The 9,144-nt window shown below is 30.9% G+C and overlaps 1 long non-coding RNA gene across 1 annotated transcript; it reads left to right on the forward strand.

Annotated features, from left to right (window-relative positions):
* Positions 1 to 533: 533 nt before the first annotated feature.
* Positions 534 to 8,007, forward strand: LOC134692064 (uncharacterized). The gene is made up of 4 exons (XR_010102215.1): positions 534 to 661; positions 5,736 to 5,805; positions 6,629 to 6,703; positions 7,603 to 8,007. It is a non-coding gene; the product is annotated as an uncharacterized LOC134692064 (long non-coding RNA).
* Positions 8,008 to 9,144: the final 1,137 nt, after the last annotated feature.

The following is a 9,144-nucleotide window of genomic DNA, read 5'->3' on the forward strand; positions in this document are numbered from 1 at the left end:
TTAAGTGTCGATTTAATCAAGTGTAGATTTGGCTACACCCGGGTGGCGATTTCACCTGGTGCCGATTTGGGCCTGTTACCTGTTACCTTATCTGTAATTTCCGCCTCTGTCAGGCGCATCATACGGTGTAACTTGGCTGTTGGTCAAACTTTTTTCAGGGAATTTGTTAGAGACCTCCTCCTACCTACGCCCTCTCAATTTATGTTAAAAATAATTATAATTTATACTGCTAAATAAAAAATTCACCATTCTGTTCTGTTTTTGTAGTATTCCTCCACTATCTTGGAGAACCGTTGTTTAAACAACGTAATACGTCCACTACTGTTCTTCAATTTTGGACTGAAACACCACCTAATCGTCTGGGGAGATACTTATTAAAAAAAAAAGATCCTAGAATTAAAATTATTATATAAACAGAAATGCAAAGATCTTCATTACAGAAAAACATTAATTTTGAAGACATGACAAATCCGGAATTTATATCCAGACAAGCCGGGGTTGTTAAAGTATTAGAAAAGTTAGACCGGTTTCCACATCCGCTTACATGCTTTGCATACTGGCACTGACTTATATATCACAGGGTTTGACATTTCGAAGTTAGTTTGTACATTTTTGAAGAAACAGTTTTCTATCGTCATTCATTCATCGTTCTTAAGTTTAGGTAAGCACAACGAAGTATCCGCTCACTGGTTATTGTCAAGGCACAGACACAGGCATTTGTTTATGAATTTATAATTCTTTGACTTTGTTTATAATATCCATGGGAAGGTCGACTAACTATATAAAGCTTCTGTCTATATCATATGGACAGTTGACCTTCCCATGGTTAAAAAGTGTCCTTGTTATTGTAATTCTTTTTGACATTACTGCCATTAATAGGAAATAGAAGGGACTATACACCTTGTTGCTAGATGCTATGAGGTATCAGGTCCGTTTGCGCCAAATACACTTCTGCACCCTAAACGTTCACACCTTGCACGTTCCCACCAAAGGTCTGTTCCCACTCTCACGTTTGCATCCAATTTAAAAGCAAATTCTAGTTGAATAATTAGAAAAAAGGGATTGTTGTTTTTAATTACGTTGATGTAAATACTGCATGTATCCAGCTATAAACATTGGTAAGTTGTTCACCTATGGACATTTTTTTCTTACTTTTTCTGAAGACTTAGGTTTGATTTTTTATTACCATGTATTAAATTGTCAAGCTTGGTTACTTTAAATACACCTACATTTGTAATCGCTATTTATTCCATTCGAATAAGTTCTAAAATTACACAACTTTTTCATTCAGTTGAAAATATAAATAAGCTTTATTTAGAGTTGGCAAGGTATATAAACATAGACAAACATAAGTTTTAATGAGCTTTTAACTGACACATATGTGACCTTTTTAAGAATACAACATTTATAACAATACAACACATTGTATCTTTTCCAAAATAAAAATATTCTTTTAAAAGTTTTGTTAAAAACTTTGGTTTAAGATAGATTGACCACTAAACATTATTTAGTACAAAATTTTGATAAATCATCAAGTCATTTTTGAAGACCTGCCTTGGAACTAGGAAAAATAACAATATCATCTACATACATGAGGCAGTCAATCCTGTGACCGTATATATCATCAGCATCTTGGCTTTCCTTAAATGCATCCGGTAAATCATTTATGAAAATCTTGAAAAGGTTTGGACTTAAAACTTGCTTTTTGAGAATAAAAAGTAAGAGTTAGCACATCACCTCCATTTGTATTTTAACACACAATTCACTTTTATTGTACATGTCTCTCAAGATTGCATAAAAGTTACCATCTACATGTATATCATATTTTAATAGCTTATATTTTAAACCAGAATGAATGACTTTGTCAAACGCCTTTTTGAAATAAAAAAAGCAAGCTTAAAGTTTCCCACCTTTCATACTGGTGTACTTATCCATTATAGTTTTTGATACAAACATGTGATCTGATGTCCTACTTTTACTTGAAAAACAATTCAGACATGGATTTTGTCTTTATGTGTGACGTCATGAAGTCATAATGGATTTCAATATTGACCCTCAATATACATCATATACATAGAAATAGAAATATATCGTCAATATACCTCATATGTACCTTTTTTCTCAATTTCATATTGTCTACTTTTCTCCGGACAATATGCCGTAGCGTCATGACTATATGAATTCCAGTCAATATTTGTTGTATGATAATACTTTTTACATTTCAATGAAGTAAGAATTTATAAGTAGATATACATGTAGGAAGATGTGGTATGAGTGCCAATGAGACAACTCTCCATCCATGTCACAATTTATAAAAGTAACCATTACAGGTCAAGGTAAGGCCTTCAACACGGAGCCTTAGCTCACACAGTACAGCAAGCTAAGAAGGGCCCCAAAAATTACTAGTGTAATACCAATCAAAAGGGAAAACCAACAGTCTAAACTTCATAAAAACTAGTAACGAGACACACTTATCAACTACATACAGTCAGGGGTACTACGTGTACATGTACAAGTGTTTTTTATTTACTTGAAGAAGTGAAAAAAATATACAACTATAAGTGAATAAATGATGTTTAAATAATCTCTCTTTAATTTTCTCAAAAAAATACTTGTATGATAATAATAGTTTTTTTATATTATTAAAATTACGATTATACTAATATGGTGATGGTAGATATAGGTTAAAATCTTTTCTTAAATGTAGAATATTTTTGTCAATAGTTACTCAGCTGCAAGGTTTATCTATACCATTTCATCATATTTGAATCGTAACGGTGCACTGGATTTGTCTAAGCGCTTTAAAAATTGCCGTTGAAAAATTCTGGATGATTATCGTAACTCGGAAAAAAGATAATCATAGTTATAGTATTTAAAAATGAAAAAATAATCATAACTGGAAAGTGTTTTATTGATATTGACACTAAAAACGTATATCTGATAGCATATTATGAAATTATGGCGATGAATTATTCATGAAACGTTCCAACATTCTTATGACATTTCTTTTTATGCATATATTATTAATAGTTTTTATGAAAACAGCTACATACTAACATATCATAAAATTGGAAGGGTGAACAAGCTTCAAGAAATTTAGAAATGGGAAAAAACACGAACTATGTTTATATATACAGAAATTTCCAAGAACTAGGTATGCCACAAAATATGTGAATGAGCGATGGAAATTATGATACATGTACATGTACATGACAATAATTGTCAGGCGACACGCATGTGTCACCCTACACCAGATTTCTGATTGAGACAGTAAATGAAAATTGATTTATCCTGAAGTAAATGATATAGTTAATATTGTTTAAATTCATACATAGCAGGTGGCTATATGGGCTATTTCTGCCCCCGGGAAGCCACTGTTGATTTAATTCTAGAACATATCCTATTATGCCATAACGAAGAAGGAAAGGCATTTAGTATTCGTCAAAATCAGTTTGACGAGAAATTAGGGGCTACAGTTTTCATGACACTTTATTTTTCATGGATGATAACACAACTTAAAAGTTATAAAGAACAAGGGATAACTTTGAAAATTAACACAACCGACAAAAAGATAAAAATTCATACATACTCAGTATATGAAAAGTATGCTGCATACATATGCATGGAAGATATTGTAGAGAAAAATATTGAAGGTACTTTACAAGGAACATTTTTGTATTTGCATACTTGCCATATAATAAGTACTTTTCTAGTAAATGAAAACAATAAATATTTAAAATCATACATGTATATTATTATATCAGTATAAAATAGAAAAAAGTTAATTCAAGGGAAAAAATATGGACGGCAATATTTATTGAATTATAAGGAAAAGGGAAATATTAACAGTTTAACACTCATATCACCCGATAAAAGTATCAACTAATAAATCCGATAATGCAGTCATAAAGTTATTGATGGAAACTTTTGTTCATTTCGCACATAATTTTAGTATAAACGTGATATTGGAGGCAAAAATATGACATATGAAAATGTGGTATACGTGACTTTCATTTTGAGCAATGAATTGAAAGGATTGCACTTTTGGGATATGGGATATAGCTAATCCATCCTTTTTCTCCCCCTCCCCCACACACACACAAAAAGAAACAAAACAACAAACAAAACAAAAACAAACTTAAACGCGCACACAACATTGAAACTTTGAAAAAAAATAAAGATATCTACTCACCACAATAACTGACTTTTCCTTAGCTAGCTATAAAACCAGGTTCAATCCACCATTTTCTACATTAGAAAATGCCTGTACCAAGTCAGGAATATGACAGTTGTTACCCATTCGTTTGATGTGTTTGGACTTTTGATTTTGCCTTTTGATTTTTGATTTTCCTTTTTGAATTTTCCTCGGAGTTCGGTATTTTTGTGTTTTTACTTTTTTCCATATCTTTAACAGGTACATGTATATATCAAAACGTTATGTACATGTATATCGTTGTCAGTTAATATGAATAGAAATGTATAGGTAAATTTGTCCTAGATGTTAACCTGTAAGTTTCTTCATTTATTTTTATATGCGTTAATGTCATCGTTAAACTGAACATTTGCATTTTTAACACACAAAATACCATTGAAATACTGAAAGACACATTTATTATGGTTCAGTTACTATTATCCGATAAAGAAAATTACAATTATCAAAGAAGAAAAGTTATAGATTATCGTTGATCATCTCAACGAGATTGATTTTCTTGCTTGAGCTGGAACAGTCAATGTCAATTTCATGTCAATTTCGTTAGCAATGCCACGTGGCCTCCTTAGTTTCTAGTGATAATTTTTCCATCTCAAGCGAGAAGCATGATATGAAAATTATCACAAAAGAAGATCAAAAGAAAAATGCACAAAATAGCGATAATTATGATTATCATCCCAAATTTTTCAACGGCTATTTTCAAAGTGCTTAGACAATTCCAGTGCACATTTACGATTCAAATATGATGTAATGGTAAAGATAAACGTACATTTAAGAAAAATTAGTATTAAGATTTTTCCTATATCTACCGTCGCCATATTGGGATAATCGTAATTTCAGTTACGATTATCTCTTTAATACCAGTGATTGATTCAACAAAGAAACTAATTGCATAAAGATCTGAAGTATGTGCACAAGGTCTTCAAAAAATGCTCCTTGGGGGCTTGTAAATGAGCAGTGTTCTGAGGATAAAACCAGGAAGCCATTCCCCCCCGACATATTTTCTGTATGCAAAGTAACCTCAGTGTGACCCATTTCCTAAAAATCTGATGATTGCAATACGCATGGATGTCCTTAAAATAAACTATTATCTGAATTTTAATGTTAAACACGTGCTCAATTGCCATGCTTTTTTGTTTGTATTTTGTCCATTGTTTACGAACTGGTGACAATCGTTAAAATTTGGGTTCAAAACACAAACTTCAATTACCTGCCATATTTTCACAACAAGACCGATTGAAAAAAAAATTGACGATTAATATGAAATTTACATGAAAAAAATGATAAATGTGTGCTCAAAAGACTAAGTTTATGATTTTTGTATCCATTGGTTCAAGAATTGGAAGAACATTATTTTTCACCGGTCACTCGTTTCTTATGACTTTAAGTATCCTACAAATTTACTTATAATGTGTATATGTTTTTTTCTACTTCTTCAAGTAAATAAAAATAACTTAAATAAGTAGTACCCCTGACTGACATAAATAAACAATAAGATTCATTATGTTTTCTTATTTATTTTCAGATAATTAGCATTGGAGAATAAGCATTTGACTGGTCTTATGGTCACAGTTGGTTGCATCCTGTATAATTTAGTAAGGATTATTCAAGAACAATGTGAAACATTAGACAAATCTTTTCATACCATCAGGTGCACAAGACAGATTTCTTAATTAAGCACATTCATGACATTTGAGACCAAAAATCTAAAAAGTTGCCAAAAGATCATATTCATTTAAGTTTTAACACATCTGAAACCAAAAATTTAGAAAACAAGCAATTAATTTCATTAAACACTTTCAAAAACCAAAAGTTTAGGCAGCTAACAAAAGTAAAGATCAAACACACTTGAGATTATTTTCAGAAAGAAAAAAAATATGCTGGTAATTTTAATCAGGAAAAACATAGTCAGTGAGCTAATAAAACACATTTGAGACCAAAAGTTAAGAAAGCAAAGAAGTTTTAAGTATTCTTCCTTGGACACAAAGGAACCCTTGCCCACATTGACAATTTTTTTTTATTAGTGTCTTTCTTAATATCCTGGGTTAATTATCAATTGAAAATCCAAACTTTGTAAAGAAATATTCAGTGTAGTATTGTCCACTCTTTATTTATAAATATATATAACAATATGTCAAAGCTTAAAAATATATAACAATATGTCAAGCTTAAAAATATATAACAATATGTCAAAGCTTAAAAATATATAACAATATGTCAAGCTTAAAAATATATAACAATATGTCAAAGCTTAAAAATATACAACAATATGTCAAAGCTTAAAAATATATAACAATATGTCAAAGCTTAATGGTATTTTTATCCCAGTTGCAGTAACTACTATTTTATATTGATACTGATAATATTAGTGTTAAGAATTTGTCAGTTTTATTAACTTTGCATTTTGATTTTTTTCAGATCACAATATAATTACTGGAGAATTTGCAGTGAAATTAGCTAAAGGTCACAGTTGGCTGCCTACTTTATATCCTGGTAAGGATTATTCAGTCAGAACAAAACAAAGATTTGTGATAAAACAAATCCTGTTATGCTTGCAATATGCACATGACTGGTTTGTTACTCAAACTCATGTTAGACCAACAGGTTAAACAATGAAAAATAAATGGCTCCTACATTTAATACATTTCACGCCAAAAGTTAAGATTCAGACATGTAAAGGTACAGTACTCTAAGGACATACTGAGATTGACAACTTTGAGAGGCATTGTATTGTGTCTGACATGACAGTCTTAAGGACAGACACAAAAACTAGGTGTGATCCCATGCTGTCTAGTAATTAAGGTTACCTGAATCATGGAGCATGAATGATAAACTGTTAAAAGTCTTCATTAAACACATTTTTATTATAAAAAGATTTAATAGAAAACAAACGCATATAATATGTATAAATTAAAGTTACCTTCACCGATGTAATAGCAAAAGATTTATGAATTCAATAATACTTAATTTTAATTGTAATATACTGATTGGCATGTCCACAAAATGAGTCTAAAATCACATCTTTTACATCACCTACTACCGGGCTACAGTCCATGCTTAATGCAATGTTAACTGAAAAAAAATGAATAATCTTTACCCATTGGTGCTTACAAGCACTTTTATTAATGTTTTGTCCCTTTATAACCTAAAAGAATATTTTTTTTCTGTTCTCTAACTTAAGTTTGTCTCAACTAAATTTGATAAAATGCATCTATAATGTTTGTGAACACTGAATTAACCCTTTATAATGTTATATGCTAGCTGGGGCAGCATCTGTGTCCCTATGGACACATTCCCTAATATTTATCAACAAAAGCAGAGAACTTAAAACTTTAGTCATGATTGTAATGCCAATGTATATATGCTATACTTAAAATCTTTTTCTCTTATAGGTCACAGTGAAGTCCTTGAACTATAAATCTGGTTGTTTTTCCTGGATACAAAAAACAGATTATACTTGGTAGGAGTCATTAGAAAACAAAGAAGAATATATTTTAGATGTATTAGATATTTTATTCATAATAATATAATTTTGTTTGATCTTAATTATGGATGTAAATTACCATGAGAAGAAGGGAAGGCTTACGTGTATGCCCTTGCCCATGTTGCCCCAAAGCAAATGAACGTTTTAAAATTATACATCTATATGTAAGAAAAAATGTTTGTTTTGATTACTTCATTGCCACTATTAAGGAAAGAGCTATTTCAGTATTATGTATGGATTCACATTGATATGAGACACAACATTGTTACCTTGAAAAATTGAAATTATAATTATACATTGCTCTTCAACTTCATACTTGACCTTTATAAAAAAATATATTATAGCATCACTGATGAGTTTTTTTATAGATGAAGTGCACGTCTGGCACAACATCAATTTTCAATCCTGGTATCTACATTTATGATGAGTTTATTGTAAGGTCTTTTATGATGAGATGGATAAACTTCAACCCAAATAAAAAAAAACCAGGATTGAACTATATAATATAGCAATATTATCAGGCTTGTTGTGAAAAAAGTGTAGTTAACATGATTAATGAATGCTATTGTCATTTCATATTAAAGCCGACTAACTGCTCCTGGCTTCTCCAGTGACATTTGAATGTTAAAATTGTTTTGTCCATCCATTGGACAATGAGTTCAACCCATTGGGGCTCTTTTATTTTACTACTTCAACACTTACTCATTATTTTTTATGCCCCCACTAAGTGGAGGATTATATATCCCTTGTCTAAGCCGAGGGGGCATTAAGTGTTACCCTTCAGTACATCCTAAAGTGGGTTTCCTATCTCTAACTTAAGTTTGCCTCACCCAAATGTTATGAAACTTACACACAATTTTTATTTTTAGCAAACTTAGATCAAGTTTGAATTTTGTGTTGCAGATGTCACTGTACCACTCTGAGTCATGCCCTTTACAAATTGAAAATTTGCACAACTTTTTGTTTTGTTTCTGTTCTCCAACTTCAGTTTCCTCAACCAAATGGTTTGAAACTTTCACACAGTGTTTATAAGCACAAAATACAGGTCAAGTTCTCATTTTTGTGGTATTGCTTAAACCGTTCTAGAGTTATGTCCCTGTACAAATGGAAAAACTGCTGAATGGTTGTTTCCATTTTCTTACTTAAGTTTGTCTAAACCAAATGTTATGAAACTAATTCACAATGGGTATTACCACGAAACACAGTTTACCCTAAACATTCTGTTCTGAAGTTATGTCCCTTTACAAATAGAAAAATTGCAGGAATTTCCATTTCCCTTACCTAACTTTAATTTGTTTCAACCAAATATTAATTTACTTATACACAATACTCAGTACTTATAACCTTGTAACTCAGATCAAGTACAAATTTGCATCACTTTTACAGTCATAAATGGTTATGTCCATTTATAACTTTATATGATATGCAAGTGGGGGTATCATCTGCGTCC

Source organism: Mytilus trossulus, chromosome 12 (assembly GCF_036588685.1).
Source record: "Mytilus trossulus isolate FHL-02 chromosome 12, PNRI_Mtr1.1.1.hap1, whole genome shotgun sequence".
NCBI classification, from domain to species: domain Eukaryota; kingdom Metazoa; phylum Mollusca; class Bivalvia; order Mytilida; family Mytilidae; genus Mytilus; species Mytilus trossulus.